The sequence below is a fragment of the Phocoena phocoena genome, chromosome 11 (assembly GCF_963924675.1).
Source record: "Phocoena phocoena chromosome 11, mPhoPho1.1, whole genome shotgun sequence".
Classification (NCBI taxonomy): Eukaryota; Metazoa; Chordata; class Mammalia; order Artiodactyla; family Phocoenidae; genus Phocoena; species Phocoena phocoena.
The window spans coordinates 33,116,046-33,143,112 of NC_089229.1; the positions used below are offsets into that span (position 1 = coordinate 33,116,046).

A 27,067-nucleotide genomic window follows, 5' to 3' on the forward strand; every position below is an offset into this window, starting at 1 on the left:
AAGCATGGTATGCTGTATATTACCAGTGGAATGGACTTGTGCAATTGAGGATATGGTTTGAACCGTCTGGCAAGCACCATGCTTTTTTTTTTTTTCAATCAATTTTATGTTATCAAATGTCTTGTGGTCACTTTAAGACAAAAACACTATCCCGATATGGTAAAATTTAAATGACTAACCCCATGTTAAAGTCAAATGCTGAACCTAATTTAAAGTTATTTCCCCTTCCTTCTTAGGGAACTTGAAATGAAAGGCAGAGCAGTGATTCTTCACCTTTTCCAGCTAGCAGTCCCTCAGCTTTTTAGCCAAGAACTCTTGAGTCTCCCTGATCAAAGTAGAAGGATGAGGAGAGAAAAGCAGATAAGAGCATTTTAATGATGAATTCAGTCCTTCTGGGCCAGATTCATTGCTCTTGTCAAACTTTTTTTTCTTATGGACCATTTCTGTGGCTCTCATTGCTGGCCCCCTTTCCTTGGTATGGTCAGGGTCTCTCTTCATTTGTTTGTTCTAACTCAACCTCCAATGCTGACATAATGCATATCGGCCGCTTTGGCTAAGGCCCTAGAAGGTCATCCTTTTGGACAAGATGCGTTATTATGTGAGTACAGGCCAGTCCTCCTATTGCTAGATCCACACTTAGTACATCAGCTTCTTACATTTTTGACCCACCATCAGGGCACATGATGTGATTTTGCACCTGCGACCTTCTGCTATTTCCCTTTTAGCTTTCTCAAGCATGGGTCAAGAACCGTTCTCAGTGTCACACCCCCTTCAGTGACACATGTAAGATTCCTTGACTGGTCTGTTGAAGTTTCTCTCACCAACTCAGGATTAGTTTTATCCTCCACTTTTTGAAGTATGGGTGTAGGAGGGATTATGGGAGAGGACAGAGTGTACGATTCAGTATTCCGCTCTCTCCAAAGAAATCTTCTTCAAATATTCTGTCTTTATTTTCCAACTCTCAACCATTTGTGTCATTGATGTAACTGAGGGAACTCATTTTAATTATCAACTTGAATTTCTATAAATGATCCATCTATTTTGTATTGGTGACTAGGCAAAAACTTTCTTTTTAACATGCTGTTATATTAATTTATATTCTAGAATTTTGTTTCATATTTTAGAATTTCCTTCAACTAACTAATGCGTGTCCTAAGGTCATGAACTGTGACTTTTATTCCTTTTATTTTTCATATTGGTCCTGACACAGATAAGTCATCATTAACTCTTTTTGGATGGATAATTGAATCAGACTTTAAAAAGAGAAAAAAGAAAGTTGGGAGCTAGATCCTGAATGGGGAAAACCTAAATCATAGATAGAAAATACAAATGTTGATATCAATAGAGCCTAATTGGAGTAGTACTTCAGAGGAAAGATAATATATAAAGCACTTTCATATTTAAAACATGTCACAAATTCTTCGACACACCTCCCATCAGGCCAAGTCTACGTCCACTCCCCTTGAGCCTAGAGATGGTCTTTGTGACCACCTCAATGAATACACTACAAAAGTGATAGTGCCTTACTCTGTCTGAGGCTTGATTTTAAAAGTTCATGTAGCTTTTGTAGGTCTCTCTTGGGACACTTGCTTTGGGAGGCTTTAGCAACCAAAAAATCTAGCAATTCTGAGGACACCAGGTAGAGAGAGAAATCAAGGCAGTTGGAATGGAAATATTTCATTTTAAGCCAAATTTGGAGGAAATATGAAGCAGTTGGGATTTGCTTTGTTCACCAAACAAAAGAAAAGTATCTCATTCCAGACTCTGTACACTGCAAAGTACTTTCAAATAAGGTTACAGATTCCAGTCAAAGATCAAATTCAAGATTGGCCTTTGTTAAGAATCAAGAAAGATCTAAGTTCATGTTTTACAAGCCCTCTTGAAGAGACAAAAAGCCTTCTAAGCATGCCAAGACTGTGCTTCACAGATACTGTCTGTAAACAATAGGACATCAAGGAATTTTAAGTATTTTCCCCACAGCAGCTTTAAAAGGATCCCAAGATAGAAAAGAGCTTTCCCAAAAGATATTTCTGATGGTGTATTTTCTCTAATAGGAAGAACTATAAATCAATTCACAAAAAACCCACATAATTTTAAAGAAAATTTATCAGATGAGACTAAAAGGACAGAGACAATATAAAACTAAAAGAAGACTTAGACTCGAAAATTTCCATGGGCTGGAATCAGGCTGAGAAAATATTCAGATTCAAACACCAATTATTTCTCTAAAAAAAGAAGGGTGACTCAGAAACCAAAATCAGGACCCAGAAGGCAGAGTTGTAGAAAAAACATTTCTAGGCAATAAAACTAAGCCATTATTAAGAAACTGGCAACAGATACCCAGCTGGATTTCAGAAATACTATGAATCAGTGACTCTGTTTGTCTCCCATTTGATATATTTTGAATGTGAGTATATAGAGCAGTCATCCCATACCTGAGCCACCAGTATATGTTGGCTTTATGGTGGGGAGATAACTTGTCTATTCAGTTCACAGGTCTTAAGACTGAGAGAAACAGTAATGAAGAAGCTGTACTGAAAGAACAGCAACCAGAGAGCCTCATATGTGCCCAAATCTGATTTAGACAAGTTGCTGCAACTTGGACCTGAGTCTGATGCTATAGTATAGGATATGAGATATGTGGGGGTCTTGGGAGTGAGTGGGTGTGTTTTACATGTAAAAAGTGTAAATACTTTGTGGAAAGAAGGTGGACTGTGCCTCCAAGTTCTTTGACACTCAGCAGTTCAAGAAGTGGGGGCCCGTATGCCTGCTCTCCCAGAACCTGGACAGGATGTTGTAACTGCCTCGTAAGATAGAATATAGTAGAAGGAATGCTGTGTGACTTTGGATAAAAATCCGTGCAGCTTCTGCCAGTTTTTCTAGGGACACTTGCTGCAGAAGACCATCAGCCACCATATAAAAAACCCAGCTACCTTGAGGCTACCACATGGAGATATCAGGTGGAGAAACCATATTTAAAGAGAAGTGATGACCAACCAGCAACCCCAGTTGTCTGGCACTCACTGTTTGAGTCTTTCAAGCTACTCAAGTGTTGAAGTCTTCAAGATAACCCCATCCCTGACACAAGACACTGTGCAACTACTGCATGGGAAACTCAAGTCAGGGGAGAACTGACTGAGCCCACTGAAGTGCTGGATTCATGAACAAATAAATGATGCTGCTGTTTTCGGCCACTATCTTGGGCTGTTACACAGCAACAGATAGTCAGAACAAGAACTATAAAATACTGAGAACTTTTTTTCCTTTAGAAAATACATGAAAAATTAACTAGTTGTAGACTTTATTTTACCAATATGATTTAGATCAAGATTTCTGATAGCAGCACTATGGACATTTGAGGCCAAATAATTTTTGTTACTGGGTGCTTCCCTGTGTTTTATTGAATGTTTAGCAGCATCTCTGCCCTGTTCTCACTAGATGCCAATGGCACATAATCCTTCTAGTTGTGACTACTAAAAATGTCTCCAGACATTTCCAGGAGAGGCAAAATCACTCTTGGTTGAGAATCACTAGTTTAGATAAATTTAAGGGAAGAATGGTAGGAGGAAAATAAATCCTGGGAAAGAAAAGAGTATGGAAAAAAAAGAGTATGAAACTTTCTAGCCTAAATAGCAAATAATTTATATCAAGTCCTCTAATAATAAACCATAAAGTAGAGACACTATTGAAACAAGCGTATTCTAGAATCAGATGTTCTGTTTGCAAAATCTTCAAAATATCCATGTTGTCCATACTTTTGTAACTACATAGGATTAGAGGCCCATTAAGTTATGGGGTTATTGAGGTTCACCTTGACTAATTGTTTTATTTGTTTCTGGCAATTTTGTATCTCTTATTTCAGGTTTCAGCTGACTTTTCATGTTATTTTCTATTGTTTCAGTAAAAAAGTACTTTTAGAAACTAATGGCTTTCCAAGAGATGAATTTTGTCCCTCAGATAACCCCATAATTTAGCATTTCAAGCTTTTAAAATACTTATCAAGAAACAGTTGCTAATTGAAACCAATGAGCTATGCTGTACATTTCTGACAGCATAATGTACCTCTTCAAATTTTGGTAATAATAATTGCATGGCAACTTACAATTCAGAAAGGAAACACTATCAGAATTTTTAGCCATGAAAAAAAAAGGGTTAAGGTTTGGAGTGAGGGGACATTAGATTTTAGTAAGAATCCTTGTTTTCTCCTGTAGTGTGAATATTTTAAACTATTAACATATTTCTGGTTTTTCACTTTTATAGAATCCATATTCTTATATAAGCCATTTAAGAATGGGTGTTAGTTACAAAGCAGAAACTAACACAACATTGTAAAACAATTATACTCCAATAAAGATGTTAAAAAGAAAAAGAATGGGCTCTTTGTAGTCTGTTGTAATTTATTAGATTTGTTTCAAACTTTTCTTTCTGAACTAGGGTTATTACGATAATTATAATTTCTAGTTTTCCTTTTTTTTTTCTAATTGTTTAATCATCCAGAAGGAGGTTGGTTGGCCAAGAAGACAGTGAATGCATTCATTTTGTTTCCATCTTGGGACCAATAATACTGCCATTGTTTCCTAATGATTCTGTTTCTAGTGTTGATTGTCATAAGCAGTAAGAAACCATGAGAAAGTTAGTGGAAATTCAGTTTTACAATTGGACAGTGAAAATCTATCACCAGAACAATGAAGACAGCTCAGGGTGTAGTTTATAGTGCTAGGAGGTGAGAAGCATTAACTACATGTTTAATGGGCAAGGGATTTTCCTATGCTCCCAATGTAGCATCATGTTTCTACTGGAAGTCAAAGTAAGCTAGTGCCTCATAATATTCTGGACTTAACTTTCAAATATACAAGACATTATCTTTTTCTTGGTAATTGGCATGTCACTATTATAAGACATATGTCTGTCATCAGTTGACAGCTACCACTTATCAGAGGGATAGGACATTCATTGCACAGAGCATTCAAATAGATTAAATAAATTTTCTTCTTTTTACAAAACTTTACATGGTGCGATGACATATAAATTGATTTGTAAACTATTCATAACTTCTAGATGGGTTTACCTCTTTCATTTTTCAGGAAGGAAGGACTTGTCAAGTTGGATTGATCTGGCATGCCAGTACATTAGCCCTTCTATAACTGATTTTCATTTTAATGTTACTCTCTTTTTTGCAAGGGCAAGATGCTAAATGAGATGAGATCATTTACATTTTGTCACATTTGCTTTCAAAGATTAATGTACACCAACAAGAGGAATCAAAAAGATAATATTAGGCAGAGCAAAGTTATGAAGCAAAGGCAGTAAGTTACTATTGAAAAGCAAAATTAGATGGTATGTTGTTTATTAAAATGGTTTCTTATCATTTATTCAAAATAAATGAACAGAGCAGTAATACCTAAGAGCTTACATTTTGAAATGTGGCAGATTTGAGAATGAAACCTAGATCTGCAGTCTTATGGTCCTGTGATATTCATTTACTTCTCCAGTGCTTTTATGTTCACACATACACCAAAAGGAACAAGGGCAACTCTTTAAAAGGTTTTGTGTATGAATGAGCATCCCTAAATCAATTTAAATATTATTATTAATATTATTGTTATACTTTTTAAAATAAAGGGACAATTTATATATTGATTATTATATATAATCGATAAGGTTCAACTCATATAATGACATAAATTATCATGTGACTTATGGTGGAATTCTTACAACTTCACGGTTATTTCTCAAATATGTCATATGATTGGAAATGATACTGATAATTTTTTGTTCACTTTTGCTTACAGCTGTCTTATTCTGACTCATAACATACCTATATTATTTTAATAGATTCTCAAATGATGCCTTTCTATTTCTCCTTCCTTTTCTTCTCTCCCTCCTTCCATTCTTCCTTTCTTCCTTTCTCCCTCTCTCCCTCCCTTACTCCTTCCCATTCACCCTGTATATTTACTGAAGATTTAATATGTGTCAGATACAGAGATAGACACTGCAAACATAACACTGAGAACACTGGAGCATTTGTTCCCAAGGTACAACCCCTCTAATAGAAGCAGAAAAGTCATGACAAATAAGAAGAATTAAATACTAACCTGTGTGTGGCAAACGAACAAAAAAATATCACAAAGGAACAAGACATTGATTATGTTTTCTTTCTGTGTTTACTTCATTCCCCAACTTGTCCATACCTGGAATATATATTGTTGCACCGTTTAATGGATGTCTATAAGGTGTTCTTTCTAACAGAAATTTAGTTCTGTTGTTTCAAATATGAAATTTCTATAATGGTTATGATGACTCACAGATACAGTATAACCTAGTCACTGTGTGTACTCACTATGTGTATCTTCCATAGTCTGCTTCTACCGTAACTGTCTAAAGTTATTTTGTATGCAAAATATCGAAAAATCTTTATTTTTATTTAATTCTGTTTGGCTTATATTTTGTTCTCACCTCCTGTCATAGATCACAGTAGATCACAGTACTTTTGACAAAGTAGGGCTCAATACCTTAATAGATCAGTCAATAAATGATGAAATGAATGAATAAACACGATTGATGAACTGAATGATTGGCTGACTGAATGAGAACCATATGGCATATTTCCCTTGGTGTTCTCTCTGCCTAGAATATCTTTTCTTATGTATGTACGTATCCCAGGCTTCAGTTTCCTGCTATTTCATTCTCCTTTGATCAAATCAGTTGATAATGCCATCCTAATAAGTTATTGTTTATGTTAAACATTTTTCTATTAAATCCTTTTTGACATACCTTATGACAATGTTTTCTTGTTTCATTTCCATGCCTTCTCAGGTAGCTAACATGTAGAGAATCATCCATTGCATGCCTTCATCAATATTTTGATAAAACTCTTTTTCTAAAGCCTAGAGTCTTCCAAAATTTACATATATATGTATATACACAAGTATATAGATATATATATTTATCTCTCTCTATATATATATACATATATGTGTGTGTGTGTGTATATATATATATATATATATATATATATATATATATCTACCTAAGCTCATGTGTGTGTGTGTTTTTGTATACACGCATCCCTTTATAGTGGAGGTACATGATCTTAAAATCCCATAAATACTAATATATTTAATAGGTGTTCCCCCTTATAAGCCTGTGGCTATAACAAATGTATGTTTTATTATGTGATAACCTAAGAATATGAATTAAAATTTTCAAAATAAGATGATATATCCTCAGAGAGTAGGGTCAACCTAATGCTTGTTGGTTTAAATATTTGACAGCTGTTCGAACATATTGTCATTTGGAAGGGGAAAAATGAACCAGTTCTTCAAAATCAACAATATTCACAGAGGAAGTTGTATAGTGTCAGAGCTACCTTTAAATTAAATGTAGCCTTACAGAAAAAAAATCATTTAAACCATCTATTGTACAAAAGAAGACACTAGTTAATGGCAACACGTTTATCTTCACCAGAAGCAGAACTGCTGAATGTAATACCATGCATGTAATTTTGTGTGTGTGTTTGTGTGTGTGTGTGTGTGTATATTGTGTAGCTTTATATATTTTAGTGGAGCATTTCACAGTAATTAACTCGAATGAAAACTTGTTCTACACAGATTTTCAGAATAAATAGTTGGCAATTACATATGGACTAAACTGTTGCACTGCTAACCTTTTAACAAAATCTCTTTCCATGAAACAATTTTATTAATGCTCATTATTACTCTCATGGTGGGACGGTGCCTTTTCATTTTTCGATTTAATGACTGTAGATCAATATGTATTGGGTCGTGGAAACATACAGACTCTGTTGGGGATGGGGATCAAAGTAGGAAAATATTGTCTACAGCTGGCAGCTACCATTTATGTGAAAACTCAAGGGAGTTTTTCCTTCTTGATACCTGGATAGAACTGGTATACTCCATCCACATTTCTCTCAAAATTAATTTTGTTTATGTTGTGGCTAAAAGGTGAAAATCTGAAAAACACTATGTTCTATTTCCAGTTTTAATGATTAATGCTTAAAGAAAAATCCAATTGTCAAAAATAGTAATTTTGCCATGAGTCACAGTGACACCAGATGACAAAGAAAGCTTTATCAAACTGGAATTTTAACTCATGAAGTGTTGGACACAACTGCATCCTCCAATGGCTCATTTATTCTGTGCTGATAATATATAGCCTAGAACATTGAATTCACTCAGGTTTAATGAGTTTTTGCTTTTGGCATACACACTATGAAGATTTTTTTATTTATTGTGGTCAAGTATTGATTGCATTTTTCATGGATCAGGAACTGGTAAACATCTTAATTTTGAAAAACACTGTTTTGTTTTTCCTCTGCCATAATTTTATTTTTTCTTAAATTAGGGTATTATATTTTATTGATACAAGGTGAATAAGAATAAATTTCATACTTATACATTTCAAAAATATTTAAACTTTAAAAAACTTTGGATATCTTTTCAATATATAATGCATTTTTATTTTTTTATTTTCCAAACGTTTTTTCCTACTAAAATTTCAAATCTGTTTTTTAAAAAATTTTATAAGTGGATGAAGTAGGGAACTGCCACAAATTTGCAGTCTAAAGAACTTTATTTTATAAATGGGTACTTATACAATATGAGAAGCTATCTCTAGTTTATGACAATATATCAAAATAGAAAACTTCTTCATTTAAAACTGTAGTATCCATTCCCAGGGCTGGGCAGGCTTCATGGGCATGTGACCTATGAATTTGAACAGGGTCCCACACTTAGAAGGACGCCGTTCTTGGTTTATGCCTCTGCTATTGCTATCTCGAAATTCTTAAAAATGTTTAACAAGGAGCCTCACATTTTCATTTTGCGCTGGGCCATTGAAATTATTCACTGTGCCCCAACACAGAGTAACATGGAAAATATCAAACTATCCATGTTTGTATAATTTGATATATTAGCAATTTTAATATGAAAATACTAATTTAAATAACTAAATTTGTGAGGTGACAGACAATCTAGTTTCCATTTTTTGCCTTCTCCTGTTTTTTATTCCAAATTAAAAGGTATCTTCTACAATTGGACAAAAATTTGTACTACTGAAATGAAAAGTAATAACCAATAACCGTATTTTCATGCGTATGACAGTGCAGTGACCATCTACGCACAAAATTTTGAGTTCACATTTTTGACTACAGTTGACCCTTGAACAATGTGGGGTTGAACTGTCTGGGTCCACTTACACACCAATTTTTTTCAATAGTAAATACTACAGTATTTACCAAGGTTGGCTGAATCTGAGAATACTGAAACAAGGTTGGTTGAATCTGAGGCGCTGATGAAACTGCAGGTACAGAGAAACCTTGGATAAAGAAGGCTGAGGACCAACTATAAGTTATGTTTGAGCATGGAGGGTTGGTGCCCCTAACCCTCTTGTTGTTCAAGCATCAACAGTATTTCCAAATTCTGTGATAGACCTGCTTTGATACCTTTCCCATTTTCTCTTTATTAGGCCAGTATTTCTATCTCCCAGTTATTTTGAGTGGTGAATGAAGCTGATTTAAGACAGAACGCTTTTCCTGGAAGTGGAGCCAGAGACAGTGATTATGAATACGTTTTGAGAAATTGCTTTCTAGAAAGATTACATAATGTCGTATTGTCCATAGTAGATGTACAAGATTATTTATCACAACTTTATCAGCAGAGAGTTAATGTGAAAAGGGGGATCCAATCACTGGTGTCCAATTTGATTGTGAAAAGCAGCAGCTCGTTTTTAATTTAATTTACTGTATCAGCGATTAATGAAGTTGCAAGTTTTTTCATTTGTATGTTGGCTGTTCTTATGCCTGTTTTGCTTTTTCCATTGTAGTGTAAGTTGGAATTACTATTGTTTATTGTCTATAAAAAACAATGATATCATAACCATAACCTTTATTTGAAGTAAAGTTTTACCAAGGTCAGTGATTAATAATTCTCAGTTGTCACTAAGATCAGAAAAAAAAAATTGGACTCAACTTGCAGAATTAGGACCTTTTTGTCCATATGTATAAGAACTTTACACCAAATGAGAATATTAACACAGAAATAGATAAAGTGAGATTCTAAAATTTCTGTCTCTACTGATGTGTATATATGTATACACACACACACACACACACACACATATACATACATACCTGTCTCTTTGACAGTGTTTATAAGTAGATCTGTGAAACTCTCAAAGTCTCTTTAAAGATCCAGGACCTGTAATCATGAATAACTCTTAAAAATATTCAGAATATAGTTTAATCATAAATCTTCTATGGCTGCTTGTGATAAAATAACCATCTCTTAGGGTTTATAAATACCAAGCTTTTTTAGTACCTCTGCCTGCAGGTATAAAAGTGACCCAATTCTCATACTTATTATTATCAATATGTACATATGCCGGATATGTAAAATATAATGACCAAAGGATGTTTCTGTCAAACAGAGACTTCAAAAGAAAAATATGGTCTGGTGCTTTTTTTCTTCCCACTTGTCATTTGGAGAGTCCAGTATGTTTCATGCTTTGGGAAATGTGCCAGTCCCTGAAACAGGAGACATATTGAGGTCCTTGCCTTATTTCCCTAGCTGCTATAGAACATATTATAAATGGAAAATTCATATCTTATTAGAAATAGCATAAAATAATCAAAGTTATTTTCTTAAGTGCTGAACAGTTGCCCATAGAAAACTCTCCAAAACCCAATCTGTAAAACCCTATCCATTTTTCAGAAGTCCAATAGGTTTCCAATTCCCTTATGAAAACTTCCTTACTTCTCACTTTCCTTTGAGGTATGACAATTCTTAATAGTGTACATCATAAAGTGTAGCATTTAATTATGTACCATCACTTGACTAATACAGCTGCTTAGTGGCAAATAGAACAATGCACTGTAGCTAGTTTAAGCAGAAACAGAGAGAGAGAGTTTATATAGTTTACAGAATCTTACAGGACACAAATATTGGTGTTGGAAGTTTATGTTGGCAGGAACAATGCTTCAGATACAGACAGCTCTGGAAAAGGCAACATTTTCCTTCCTCAGCCTCCAACAAACCCCAGAACCAAATTAAAATTCTCTCTGTTTGAATATGATTAGATGGGTCTGGAGGACATGCCAGCACTTTTCTATAAGAAAGGTTTCAAATTCTAATTCTGCTTAAAATTTGAGAAAGTGAGGCAATAACACAGGAAGTTACCTAAAACAAGAGGCTGCTCAGTGTAAATGAGGGAACACAAAATATGAAACATACTATCTCCCATGATATGATTGTTACAGTATGTGTTTTTTTTTTTGTTATTCCTTAAAAGCATTTAAATCTTAGAAGTGTTAAGTCGTGTGCCATGCTTCTTCGTACAGACCTGGTGTCCTCTTTACCTGGATTCAAAACTCTGTTCCATTAGTGTGACTTTGAAAGAAAGAAAATTGATTTTGCTATTACCAATTAAATTAACTCATCAACAAATATTGGATAATAAAATCTGTCTCATAGGGTGATTGTTAGAACTGAAGGAAACAGCTTAAGTTCCCAGGACAAATACTAGGTACTTTATAACCTTTGTTTCTTGTCTTTCTCCCTTATACATTATTCTATAAGCATTTATCAATACAGTGATGAGCACATCAAATTTACTGAAACAATTGCTCTATTTTCTGCTATGTAGGCTCATTAATAAAAATTACAGAAGAATTTGGAACTTAGTTGTAGTAAACATGTTTTATCACCCATCATACAAAAACTCATTTCTACTGGTATTCAGCCTTCCCAATTCGTGTAGGAACCATAATAGGAACCAGAGGGGTCATTCCTACCTTTTTAGCCCAGCACAGCCAGAGGGCTGACCCATAACAAGTCAGGAAAGATGTTTTCTCCAAGCAGGGTGACACTTGTTCTCTAGGAATACAGAGAAGTTATTCAATGGGAGAATAACAATAATAAATTTTTAATAGTTTCTCTAAAAAAGTGAAATGAAGTAATTCAAGCAGAGCACTTATAAAAGAGCCTTGAATCCACTCAAAACTCAATAAAATTTAACTCTTATCATTATTGTTACTTATGGAAGGCCATATTTACTGTAAAAGTCATACTGACCTTGGGGTGGTTTGACCAAACCATTGTCTCAAACATTTGCTTCTAGAGCTTCCTTGCTACTTGTTTTTTCTAAGTCTGTCATAAATTCTGAGAACTCTTGATATCCTTGCAATACTTAAATCCTTCATCTTAAATTAGTCTGTTGCTTAAAAAACAACTATGACTGATAAATATACCAAAAAATTTGCCTTTGAAATTTTAGTAATGAAGAGGCTTGAATTTCTTAATTAACTAGTTGAACTGTTTGGATTTTGTCTTTTAAAACAGTTAATCTGTCCATGACCAAAATGGAGAGAAGACACTGAAGAATACAATAGCAAAGCCTGGCCTCTATTTAAAATCCTGAAACAATAGAAACAATATATCATATTGAAATTCCTTACTTTATTTAAATTTTATTAAATCCCTTGAAAGACTTTCTATTGTATATTAATAAATTTAGTTTTGTTATTTTCTACTTGTACATTACTGAAGAAGTTTCCTAATGTCAATAAAGCTAAATTTTCTCACTTGTCAAAAAGGAAAATAATACTATTTTTATAAGATTTTTCTTTGGTAAGGATTGCATTAGATATTATATACAGTGCACTAAGTAATATTAGTTTTATATACAGTGCACTAAGTAATATTAGTTTTTTTAACCAAAAAGTTGAATGAACATTTACAATAACAAGGAAAGTCTTAGCTTTTTTATTTATTGAATCAGGCCAAACTAAAGTTGTAGTCATATAGTTTCTAGTTTAATCAAAACATCCCTTTCACTTCTGTCACTGTGGATGTAGATGTAGCTTTCTCCATATTAATGTTACTGAACCAAACTTGGGTCCACTTGCCCACATCAGTAAAGCCAGTCTACTGACACTGGGTTGAGGTAAAGAGAAGTGCAGCGTTTATCGTAAGGCACCAGACGAGGCGTCCGGAGCAGCTAATGCTCATAAAGCCCAAACTCCCTCCTGGGTCTCCAGGAAGCATTTTGAAAAGCAAAGTGAGGGAAGGGTGTTGCAGGGTGTGTGATCAGCTTGTGCACAGTTCTCTGGTGGTGTCACAGGGGTTAACATTATCAATCCTCAGGCTTCAGTAGACCTGGGGGCAATGTGCTCATGGTCATCAAGTACTTAAATTCTTCCACTTGGTGGCGGTTTTAGCCTCTGTAAAATAACTCAGGAAATATGCATCAGATACTGTTATCTAGGTACAGTAAGTCCCCTACATATGAATGAGTTCCTTTCCGAGAGCACGTTTGTTAAGTCCTATTTGTTTGTTAAGTCCAACAAAGTTAGCCTAGGTACCCAACTAACAAAATCGGCTATACAGTACTGTACCACAATAGGTTTATAATACTTTTCACACAAATAATACATAAAAACCAAACAAACACAAAATATAAGGAAAACATTTTTAATCTTACAGTACAGTAACTTTACAGACCCGTTAACTAATTTATGTGATTGGACATGCAAATGTACATTCGCATCTTTGAAAGTTTGCCACTTGAATGTTCATATGTAGGGGACTTACTGTACTTCAGAGAGGAGCTAAATATTCAGTGACTACCATATGGCTGATTCACTGTTTAAATTCTTACCAGTCCACCAGGCCCAGCTGCTATTGTTGTCACTACATGTTTACATCCTTTCAATCATTAATTTTTGAGCCAGGCTTTTGTGACTCAGGCTAGGCCTGGGAAATTACAGTTCTACTGAGACAGGTAGTGAGACAGGTAGAGGATGTGGGAGGAAGGGTCTGTCCTGGGAAGGCCCCATAGGGTCCTGCTCTGTTACCTTAACCTATTTTTATGCCTTTGTCAGTGTTTATTTTAAGTTCTACCTAGGAACAATAATACTAAGAATGCCATCTCATTTAAATACTGTCAATTATTTTCTTTGAGAGGTATGAGGTTAAGGTATAGTGACATGGTTGTGAAAAGCTTCATTTTTCTTTACCTGAAGTCTCTATGTATATATTTACCTTACATTTAGTGGCCCAATATGCAAAGAATAATATTTGTCAATAATTTAACTCCTATATGTTTAGGTTTGTTTGTTGCTGCTCTGGAAATTGTTGCTTTGATTGTTGTTCTTTTTTTTTTAATTTGGGAGAATTGTAAGAGTGGTTTGGCTATTTATCATAAAAAAATTTGACTCTTCTAGAAACAATTTGCTTTTTCCTTGAGAAAAAATTTTGATGTGCTCTAATACTTTATACACCTGTACTAGATATGTGTATAAATATTTATATGATGCACAGTTTTCTAAATATTAAATTGACTTTACTTAATTACATGCCTGTCAGATACTACTCATCTGCCACCAATATGGGCACATTTATACAGGCGTACTTTAACTCTGCATTTTGTGTTTTTTATCTGTTTTTTGGCTCTCTTCAGTGTTTCTTCACAGTTATTAGTAGACATAAGAGAAAAATAGTAGTTTGATCGTGAATAAATAGCAAAGCAGAAAGCATATACATGGAACATATATATTAGTATACATATAAAATGAACTCTGCATTGGTAAATGTAATATGTTTTGTGACTTCAAACATATATATATATATATATATATATATATACACACTCTGATGATCCAAGTTGATATATAAATTATATACCCATTTATGGTGAAATTCTAATCAGAAATAGAGTGAGTAGATGGAAAAATACATTTTCTTTTCCTTCTTGAAAAACATGGAAATAATACTCTCTGGTATATAAGAAACAATCTTAAGTGCTTATATTACTGCAGCATATTGATTTTCTGACTGTAGGATCCATCATAATTGAACAGTAAACTATCATATTTCCTTTGTGGCAGTGTTGTCTGAAGTATATAATTTAGAATTATGTATTAAATGAATTTAAATAAGTCCCTTGGATTTATTTATTTATCTATCTTATTTGAATTAAATTGACCTTCTGTATGCTAATGGGAATATATAGAATCCCTACTTAATGTTGAAGAATGATTAGAATTTTAACTTTTTTTTGGAATATAAATTAATCCTCTAGTTAGTAAAAATGGAGAAGAATGTGCCTTGTTGCTCTGAAGAACTTAACAAAGAACGCTATCTTGCCCATTAACTGTGAGCTTACTGCCTCTTTTTCCTTGCATGTTTTTCTAATCAAGGACATACTTTCTCCCCTGAGGCACATGGGAGTTTAGCAATTACTTGCAGCTCTAACACTAGGCAATCTCTTCCTGGACTGCAATCTGTTAGAGTTCAATTTTCTCAACCACAGACAAAATGATGAGAATGAATTCATTCCTTCAGAATGAAACCAAGTAAATAAACTAAATGTGATTGAAATGAGCTTAGGTGGCACTCATACATAAATCAACAGACAACCCTGGCACATAACCCAACTGTACATACTTATGGCATGTGTTTCATGTTCCAGCAAGTTTTTAAAGTTTTTTTTAATCTTCCAAAGAACATTTTTTAAAGTCCCAGTAAAGTTCAATATTAATGTATAATTGTAATTATGTATAGATATCGCCATATAACTCTGCAAAGAGGTTGTATTACATTATGTGTGCTTCAACACTATAAGAGAGCCACTGTGACCACATGACTTCACCAATACTCAGTGATAACAAATGTTTTTGTCAATCTGTTAAGTAAAAAAGCAAAATAAAAAAAAAACAACAGAAAACACTGATTCCAGGATGAGTGAGGTTAAATAATTTTCACAGTTTTATTATAAATTTTTATGAATCTATTCATACTAGTTTTACATTTTTCAAGTGGATTCTTTTCCTTTTTTCTTTGTAAAAACTCATCTCCATGTAAAGAATTGTCTTTTGCTGCATGTGTTGCAGATTTATTCCACCAGGTTTAACTATTACACACATATATCACTCATAGGAATTTATCCAATAAACATATTGGACAAATTTATAAAGCTATATTTATTTTTGTACTATTAGTAAAGAACTAAGGCTAGAAGTCACATAAATATGGTAAATAAAGGATGGATTTATATAAATTTTGATACACCCCTTCAATAGAATATAAAGTCAAAGAATGAAACAGACCTATTTGTGATATCTAAGGTTTACCATGGGAGAAAGGCAATACAGAAAAGTGATTTTAGTTAACAAATAGAATTTAGAGGCAGGGTTGAGAGTTTTATATCATATATAGCCTTTTGTATTAATTTAATTTATTGTCATGAATTTGCTTTATCTTTTTTTTTTTTACATCTTTATTGGAGTATAATTGCTTTACAATGGTATGTTAGTTTCTGCTTTATAACAAAGTGAATCAGTTATACATATACATATGTTCCCATATCTCTTCCCTCTTGCGTCTCCCTCCCTCCCACACTCCCTATCCCACCCCTTCAGGTGATCACAAAGCACCTAGCTGATCTCCCTGTGCTATGCGGCTGCTTCCCAATAGCTATCTACCTTACGTTTGGTAGTGTATATATGTCCATGCCTCTCTCTCACTTTGTCACAGCTTACCCTTCCCCCTCCCCATATCCTCAAGTCCATTCTCTAGTAGGTCTGTGTCTTTATTCCTGTCTTACCCCTAGGTTCTTCATGACATTTTTTTTTTCTTAAATTCCATATATATGTGTTAGCATATGGTATTTGTCTTTCTCTTTCTGACTTACTTCACTCTGTATGACAAACTCAAGGTGTATCCACCTCATTACAAATAGCTCAATTTCGTTTCTTTTTATGGCTGAGTAATATTCCATTGTACATATGTACCACATCTTCTTTATCCATTCATCTGATGATGGACACTTAGGTTGTTTCCATCTCTGGGCTATTGTAAATAGAGCTGCAATGAACATTTTGGTACATGACTCTTTTTGAATTATGGTTTTCTCAGGGTATATGCCCAGCAGTGGGATTGCTGGGTCATATGGTAGTTCTATTTTTAGTTTTTTAAGGAACCTCCATACTGTTCTCCATAGTGGCTGTACCAATTCACATTCCCACCAGCAGTGCAAGAGTGTTCCCTTTTCTCCACACCCTCTCCAGCATTTATTGTTTCTAGATTTTTTGATGACGGGCATTCTGACTGGTGTGAGATGATATCTCATTGTAGTTTTGATTTGCATTTCTCTAATGATTAATGATGTTGAGCATTCTTTCATGTGTTTGTTGGCAATCTGTATATCTTCTTTGGAGAAATGTCTATTTAGGTCTTCTGCCCATTTTTGGATTGGGTTGTTTGTTTTTTTGTTATTGAGCTGCATGAGCTGCTTATAAATTTTGGAGATTAATCCTTTGTCAGTTGCTTCATTTGCAGAATTTGCTTTATCTTTATCATCACCATCATCATTGTAGTTGTCATTGTCATCATAATCATTCGAGTACAGAATCATTCTTGTTCAGCTTTTAGTAACCAATTTATATTTACATTAAATTTATCATGTAATTTTAAAATTTTTTTGGTGGGGGTGGGTGGGTTGTTTGTTTTTTGTTTTCATAGAGGAAAATATCTGCATTGGCAATAAGTATTGAAAGGTAAGGATGAGTGGGAGACAGTTTGGATGATGACACCTAATTTGTGCAGCTCCTTGGAGGATATAATCTCATTCTGATTTTTCTAGGTACAGCTTTATCTCATGCCACAGGAATCTGGAAATATGATTTCTATTCCCAAGGGTCCCAATCATGCTACAGCTATAAAATAAGAAGTTTGGAGTTAGTAAACTTTAGCATACCATTCTCTCCAACTATCTATGATTCCTGGCTCTTCCACTTTAATATCATCATATTGTCAACATTGTAGAAACACTCAGCATATATGAATGGTAAAATGCCAAGATCACAAAGGTAAACTGCATGAAGAGATCATGAGACTACAAACAGGGGGAAAAGTTGCTGATAGTCTCTGGTTAATACATGTGGAAAATTCTAACCCATACTGCACATCAGGTCATGATCTTTATGTTCCTAGTCACTTATGTAGAGTGCATGGAACTTCCCAGAGGACTGGTTGAATTGCCCACAAAAAGATACTCCGTTTTGTATATAGGAATTACTACATTAATCCTTGTACTATTTTAATTCAGTACAATAAGGGTTTATCAACTACCTTCTGTAAAATCTGAGGAAATTAAATAATGAGCCAGAGAGAAAGAGAAAGTTAGTTACAAGTTGTCTCCTAACATTTGTTTGATGACTATATCACAGTTCAGAATTTAGTCTTTTCCTTAGTCTCAAAATCTGATTTGTTCTGCACAGTGAAAAAAGCTTTCTCTTTGTATAGTGCATTCATGATGTTATTTAATCAGAACACCACATGACCAGTTGTATTTTGATCTCAGCAGACCCATAGGGGAAGCCAAATAAAAATTGGAAGGTTGTATGGAGACTACAGCTTTGGAATATAGAAAGTGAATTTAGGTTTAATGCATTAACTAAAATACCCTGTTGCATTCCTTTCTCACAAATGGTATGGTTGCACAGATCGCACAGGAATTAGCAAAGTCCTTTCACTGATTCTTTTGTATCCACCTTCAGAAAGGGATGACTTGCTACCAGAATACTGTTTCCAAAGATCTTTGCTTAAAAAAACTTACTTATGGTAGGTTAGTACTTGACAGGGCCACTCTGAATTTTACTTAATCACTCTAATTATCTTGTAGAATTTTGGTCAACCAAATCTCATATTTTGATTAACAGCTTTTTGATATGTAAATACTCTTAAGAATTCAAATCTTACTGGATTGGGAACACTGCAATCACTTCTGAAAGTGACCCCGGCTTTACATGCTTTGATTGCTTATGTACTGATATTAAAAGAGGTATCTCATTTGATTTATCATCAATCTACAGAAAAATCATCAAACCATTCAAATACTGGTAAGGTACTATCAGGGAAGCAGCAGCATAGCACAGGGAGATTGGCTTGGCACTTTGCGAAGACCTAGATGGGTGGGATAGGGAGGATGGGAGAGAGGCTCAAGAGGGAGGGGATACGGGGACATGTGTGTGTATATGGCTGATTCGCTTTGTTGTGCAACAGAAACTGACACAGTATTGTGAAGCAATTATACTCCAATAAAGATCTATTTTAAAAAAAGTAAGATGTGATTCCCACTTTCTAATAACTCATTCTAAATATTTTTGCAGCTCTGATTACCTCATGTTGAGACAAGCGTACTCATTTGAAAATTCCAAAGGAAAGTTATGTTAAGGAATCTACAGTTTTAATGATATTCTTCCATTTTTGTCATGTTCAAAATCTATTTTAAATGTATAAGAAAAGCCATTTATAAGAAGTATGACGGAAGCAGAGAAAATGACTAGCTTGCAAAGAGTAATTGAAGTAGAGGTAGTACCTAAGATCAGGGAAAAGGAAATTGAAATATCTGATTTAACATTCACTGAGAAAAAGATAGAAAGGTAGAACAACAGAGAGATCTTCAGTCAATTTATTTGGAAATTCAGAAACACTAAATTTGGCAGAAGAATCTAGAAGGTACATGTTAAAAGTGTTCTCCTCCCTCACAGTGCTCAGGGCTTCCCTGTGGCGCAGTGGTTGAGAGTCCGCCTGCCGATGCAGGGGACATGGGTTCGTGCCCCGGTCCGGGAAGATCCCACATGCTGCGGAGCAGCTGGGCCCGTGAGTCATGGCCGCTGAGCCTGCACGTCTGGAGCCTGTGCTCTGCAACGGGAGAGGCCACAGCAGTGAGAGGCCCGCGAACCGGAAAAAAAAGAAGAAAAAAACAAAACAGTGCCCAGAAAAAAAGCCTATTTTTTTAAATTCTAAGTTTCAGAAAAGAAGCTGAAGATAATGGATGCCATTACTAGCTAAGGCTGTCAGACATTAGCATTTGTTGGCAAACGAGAAACTAACTGAAGAGTTTTCAAAACAGAATGAACAGGACTTCCCAGGACTTCATGTCAGACACAAGATTCCTGGATGAGACAACTAGAAGTATCTTATGGTAGAAATAAGCCAAAATCTAAAATATCTCCCCATATTTAGAATGTGAGATTAAATATGATCAATTAGGGATTGATGGCAGAATACAATTATTTACCTTTCTTTAATAATAATTGTAACATTTTCTTTGCTGCTAATTATTATAACTGTTATGTAAATGTTTTACGAGGATACTTTATTTTTTTATCTCTACACCAAATCAAGTATTTTAACCAAAGAGATTATCTATGAGCCCAGGGTCAATTAGCTAATAAGGTTGACCCTTGAATAACATAGGTTTGAACGGAGCAGATCCACTTACACATGAATTTTTTTCCAATAGTCAATACTACAGTACTACACAATCTGAGGTTGGTTGCTGCCCCTAACACCTGGGTTGTTTAAGGGTCAATTGCACATATCAGAACTGGAGATTAAATCTAAGTCAGCCGGAAATCAAAGAGGGCAGAATTAGATACAACATATTTTTTTAACAATACTTATATATCATAGCTTGGTCTCTAATTTTTCAGCCTCATTCATCATCTAAAAAATGTTTATCGAGCACCAGTTTTTGACACAGTTATTATTAGAGAGTGACCAAGAGATGAATTCCTTGCCCTCATTAAGTTAATCAATCAATCAGTGACTCAATCAAAGTATAAATGACAGATACGAACAAATCATATGGAAAAATAAAGCATACTGAAGTAGACCCTGTGAAAAAACTGCCAGGTCTCTCTGCTGGACATGTTTCATCTGCTAGGAACATTATCACAGAAGCCTTCAGTTGTCAGTTCCTTCAGGGATTAGCTCAACTGCAGAGTTCCACCACACACTAAATTACACCTCTGCTTGGATTACAGGTCCAAACAGGGTAAAGACTCGGCCACCTTGGCATAATGGAGGTTCACTCTAAAGGTGCTATAGAATATCATGGAATAGGGTCATTTGAGGTTCTTATTGGATCTACATCATGGTTCCATTTTTCCCTTTGAACAATCCTGTTTCATGTCCTTCCCTGCCTTACATGTTGCTTTCAAGCACACTCCTTAACAAATACTTTGCATACTGCACCTATTCTCAGATGAAAAATTAATCCAGAACTCTTTTTTTTCCCACAACTTTTATTTTATTGTAACATCTTTATTAGAGTATAATTGCTTTACAGTGTTGTATTAGTTTCTGCTGTTTAACAAAGTGAATCAGCTATATGTATGCATATATCCCCCTATCCCCTCCCTCTTGCATGCCCCTCCCAACCTCCCTACCCAAGCATCTAGGTGCTCACAAAGCACCGAGCTGATCTCCCTATGCTATGTGGCTGCTTCCCATTAGCTATCTGTTTTACACTTGGTACTGTATATATGTCAATGCCACTCTCTCACTTTGTCCCAGCTTACCCTTCCCCCCCCCATGTCCTTAAGTCCACTCTCTATGTCTGTGTCGTTATTCCTGTCCTGCCCATAGGTACTTAAGAACCTTTTTTTTTTATTCCATATATATGTGTTAGCATATGGTATTTGTTTTTCCTTTTCTGACTTACTTCACTCTGTATGACAAATTCTAGGTCCATCCACCTCACTACAAATAATTTAATTTTGTTTCTTTTATGGCTGAGTAATATTCCATTGTATATATGTGTCACATCTTCTTTATCCATTCATCTGTTGATGGACACTTAGGTTGTTTCCATGTCCTGGCTATTGTAAATAGTGCTGCAATGAACATTGTGGTACATGACTCTTTCTGAGTTATGGTTTTCTCAGGGTATATGCCCAGGAGTGGGATTGCTGGGTCTTATGGTAGTTCTATTTTTAGTTTGTTAAGGAAACTCCATACTGTTCCCAATAGTGGCTGTATCAATTTACATTCCCACCAACAATGCAAGAGTGTTCCATTTTCTCCACACCCTCTCCAGCATTCATTGTTTGTAGATTATTTGATGATGGCCATTCTGACAGGTGTGATGTAATACCTCATTGTAGTTTTATTTATTTATTTTTTTTGCGGTACGCGGGCCTCTCACCGCTGCGGCCCCTCCCATTGCGGAGCACAGGCACTGGACGCGCAGGCTGAGCAGCCATGGCTCACGGGCCCAGCCGCTCCGCGGCATGAACCCGTGTCCCCTGCATCGGCAGGTGGACTCTCAACTACTGCGCCAACAGGGAAGCCCCTCATTGTAGTTTTGATTTGAATTTCTATAATGATTAGTGATGATGAGCATCCTTTCATGTGTTTGTTGGCAATCTGTATATCTTCTTTGGAGAAATTTCTATTTAGGTCTTCTGCCCATTTTTTGATTGGGTGGTTTGTTTTTTTGATATTGAGCTGCATGAGCTGCTTGTATAATTTGGAGATTAATCCTTTGTCAGTTGCTTCATTTGCAAATATTTTCTCCCATTCTGAGGGTTGTATTTTCTTCCTTTTTATAGTTTCCTTTGCTGTGCAAAAGTTTGTAAGTTTCATTAGGTTCCATTTGCTTATTTGTGTTTTTATTTCCATTTCCCTAGGAGGTGGTTCAAAAAGAATTTTGCTGTGATTTCTGTCATAGAGTGTTCTGCCTATGTTTTCCTCTAAGAGTTTTATAGTGTCTGGCCTTACATTTAGGTCTTGAATACATTTTGAGTTTATTTCTGTGTATGGTGTTAGAGAATGTTCTAATTTCATTCTTTTACATGTAGCTGTCCAGTTTCCCCAGCACCACTTGTGAAAGAGGCTGTCTTTTCTCCGTTTTATATTCTTGCCTCCTTTATCAAAGATAAGGTGACCATATGTGCGTGGGTTTATCTCTGGACTTTCTATCATGTTCCATTGATTTATATTTCTGTTTTTGTGCCAGTACCATGCTATCTTGATTACTGTAGCTTTGTAGTATAGTCTGAAATCAGGAAGCCTCATTCCACCAGCTCTGTTTTTCTTTCTCAAGATTTCTTTAGCTATTCAGGGTCTTTTGTGTTTCCATAAAAATTGTGAAATTTTTGTTTTAGTTCTGTTAAAAATGCCATTGGTAGTTTGATAGGGATGGCATTAAATCTGTAGATTGCTTTGGGTAGTAGAGTCATTTTCAAAATGTTGATTCTTCCAATCCAAGAACATGGCATATCTCTCCATCTGCTTGTTTCATCTTTAGTTTCTTTCATTAGTGTCTTATAGTTTCTGCATACAGAAACTTTTGTCCCCTTAGGTAGGTTTATTCCTAGGTATTTTATTCTTTTTGTTGCAATGGTAATTGGGAGTGTTTCCTTAATTTCTCTTTCAGATTTTTCATCATTAGTGTATAGGAATGCAAGAGAGTTCTGTGCAATAATTTTGTATCCTGCTACTTTACCAAAGTCATTGATTACCTCTAGTAGTTTTCCGGTAGCATCTTTAGGTTTCTCTATGTATAGTATCATGTCACCTGCAAACAGTGACAGTTTTACTTCTTTTCCATTTGGGTTCCTTTTATTTCTTTTTCTTCTCTGAATGCTGTGGCTAAAACTTCCAAAACTATGCTGAATAATAGTGGTGAGAGTGGGCAGCCTAGTCTTCTTCCTGATCTTAGTGGAAATGTTTTCAGTATTTTACCATTGAATACAATGTTGGCTGTAAATTTGTCTTACCTGGCCTTTATTATGTTGAGGTAAGTTCCCTCTATGCCCACTTTCTGCAGAGTTTTTATTATAAATGGGTGTTGAATTTTGTCAAAAGCTTTCTCTGCATATTGAGATGATCATATGGTTTTTATCCTTCAATTTGTTAATATGGTGTATCACATTGATTGATTTACGTATACTGAAGAATCCTTGCATTCCTGGGATAAACCTCACTTGATCATGGGGTATGATCCTTTTAATGTGCTGTTGGATTGTGTTTGCCAGTAGTTTTTTGAGGATTTTTGCATCTATATTCATAAGTGATATTGGCTTGTAGTTTTCTTTTCTTGTGACATCTTTGTCTGGTTTTGGTATCAGAGTGATGGTGGCCCATAGAATGAGTTTGGGAGTGTTCCTCCCTCGCTTATATTTTGGAATAGTTTGAGAAGGATGGGTGTTAGCTCTTCTCTAAATATTTGATAGAATTCGCCTGTGAAGCCATCTAGTCCTGGGCTTTTGTTAGTTGGAAGACTTTTCATCACAATTTCAATTTCAGTGCTTGTGATTGGTCTTTTTATATTTTCTACTTCTTCCTGGTTCAATCTTGGAAGGTTGTGCTTTTCTAAGAATGTGTCCATTTCTTCCAGGTTGTGCATTTTATTGGCATAGAGTTGCTTGTAGTAATCTCTCATGATCCTTTGTATTTCTGCAGTGTCAGTTGTTACTTCTCCTTTTTCATTTCTAATTCTGTTGGTTTGCATCTTTTCCCTTTTTCTCTTGATGAGTCTGGCTAATGGTTTATCAATTTTGTTTATCTTCTCAAGGAACCAGCTTTTAGTTTTAATGATCTTTGCTATTGTTTCCTTCATTTCTTTTTCATTTATTTCTGATCTGGTCTTTATGATTTCTTTCCTTCTGCTAACTTTGGGGTGTTTTGTTCTTCTTTCTCTAATTGCTTTAGATGTAGGTTAAGTTGTTTATTTGAGATGTTTCTTGTTTCTTAAGGTAGGATTGTACTGCTATAAACTTCCCTCCTAACACTGCTTTTGCTGTATCTCATAAGTTTTAGATCATCGTGTTTTCATTGTCATATTTTCTAGGTATTTTTTTATTTCCACTTTGATTTCTTCAGTGATCTTTTGGTTATTAAATAGTGTATTGTTTAGCCTCCATGTTTTTGTATTTTTTACAGATTTTTTCCTGTAATTGATATCAAGTTTCATAGCATTGTGGTCAGAAAAGATACTTGATATGATTTCAATTTTCTTAAATTTACCAAGGCTTGATTTGATACCCAAGGTGTGATCTATCCTGGAGAATGTTCCTTGAGCACTTGAGAAGAAAGTATTCTTTTGTTTTTGGATGGAATGTACTGTAAATATCAATTAAATCTATCTTGTTTAATGTGTCATTTAAAGCTTGTGTTTCCTTATTTATTTTCATTTTGTTTGATCTGTCCATTGGTGAAAGTGGGGTGTTAAAGTCCCCTACTATTATTGCGTTATCGTCCATTTCATCTTTTATGGCTGTTAGCATTTGCCTATGTATTGAGGTGCTCTTATGTTGGGTGCATAAATATTTACAATTGTTATATCTTCTTCTTAGATTAATCCCTTTATCATTATGTAGTTTTCTTCTTTGTCTCTTGTAATCATCTTTATTTTAAAGTCTGTTTTGTCTGATATGAGAATTGGTACTCCAGCTTTCTTTTGATTTCCATTTGCATGGAATATGGTGTTTTCATCCCCTCACTTTCAGTCTGTATGTGTCCCTAGGTCTGAAGTTGGTCTCTTTTAGACAGCGTATTTAGCATTCAATATGCTAAAATGGCATATTTTGGATTGGCATATTCTGTTCTCTTTCACCAGTAAATGGAGCTAGTTATACCAGTAGATGAACTGAATATGGAGTGGAACAGTAGGTAAAGTGATCAAGAGGCCTCTAAGGTTTAGGGCTTGAATGACTGTGGAAGAATATTTTCATTTATCACAGTAAAAATACTGAATGAACAATGGGTTTAGTAGTTGTCAAAGACCAAAGTATTTTGTGAATATATTAATCTTGAAATACAGTGTAGATACTTGTATATAGAAGTCTAGAATTTATGAGAATTACATGGGTTAAAATGTATTTCAGAATTATTAATATAAATGATAATAAAAAGCCAGTAACTAGATGAGACCAAGGACTGTTATAGGTAGAAAAAGGAAGTGATGACGAGATTGAGGTCTGGGAACTCCAGTGTTTAGAGGTTGAGATCAAATCAAAAACAAGAAAAGAGAATGAAAAGCTATGTCCAGAGATGTAAGTGGATGTGTAAAAGTGTGGGATGTCTCAGAAACCATTTAAAGTGTCAATAAGAAATTAATATGGAAATATCAAGTAACGATCTGTTTTAAATTGTAAAGTATATAGATTGAGAAATGTCTATGGGATTTGGTGATGTGTTAATCATAGGGGACTTTGAAAAAGTATTTACAGACAAAGGATGGGAAGGAAATCATGAATTAAAAAATTCAAGAAAGAAGGGAAAAGAAGAAATGCCGACAAATTGATACAACCACTATGGAGAACAGTATGGAGGTTCCTTAAAAAACTAAAAATAGATTTACCATATGACCCAGCAATCCCACTACTGAGCATATATCCAGAGAAAACCATAATTCAAAAAGAGTCGTGTACCCCAATGTTCATTGCAGCACTATTTACAATAGCCAGGTCATGGACGCAACCTAAATGCCCATCGACAGATGAATGGGTAAAGAAGAAGTGGTACATATATACAATGGAATATTACTCAGCCATAAAAAGGAATGAAATTGGGTCATTTGTAGTGATGTGGATGGACCTAGAGACTGTCATACAGAGTGGAGTAAGTCAGAAAGAGAAAAACAAATATCATATATTAACGAATATATGTGGAATCTAGAAAAATGGTAGAAATGGAGACATAGATGTAGAGAACAAACGTGTGGACACCAAGGGGGGAAAGCAGGAAATGGTGGTGGGGTGAATTGGGAGTTTGGGATTGACATATATACACTGATATGTATAAAATGGATAACTAATAAAAGCCTGCTGTATAAAAAAATAATAAAATTTTTAAAAAAGAAATGCAGGCAGCAAAATACAGGCAATATAGTTGAGCCATTTGCTATAATAGAGCAGACAATTGGGGAGTAGCTGGAAGGATATAAAGAGTTTTCTTTTTAATTAAGTTGGGAAATTTTAAAAAAATAATTCTGCTCCGGGGCTTCCCTGGTGGCGCAGTGGTTGAGAGTCTGCCTGCCGATGCAGGGGACGCGGGTTCGTGCCCCGGTCCGAGAGGATCCCACGTGCCGCGGAGTTGCTGGGCGCGTGAGCCATGGCCGCTGGTCCTGCGCGTCCGGAGCCTGTGCTCCGCAACGGGAGAGGCCACAGCAGTGAGAGGCCCGCGTACCACACACACACACACACACAAAATAATGATAATAATAATAATAATAATTCTGCTCAGAGGGAAAATCT

At 35.1% G+C, this 27,067-nt stretch overlaps 1 protein-coding gene across 1 annotated transcript in view; it reads left to right on the forward strand.

Moving 5' to 3' along the window:
• MGAT4C (MGAT4 family member C) overlaps positions 1-27,067 on the forward strand; it is a 623,142-nt gene that overhangs the window by 104,193 nt on the left and 491,882 nt on the right. The gene's annotated exons all lie outside the window — the stretch shown is intronic.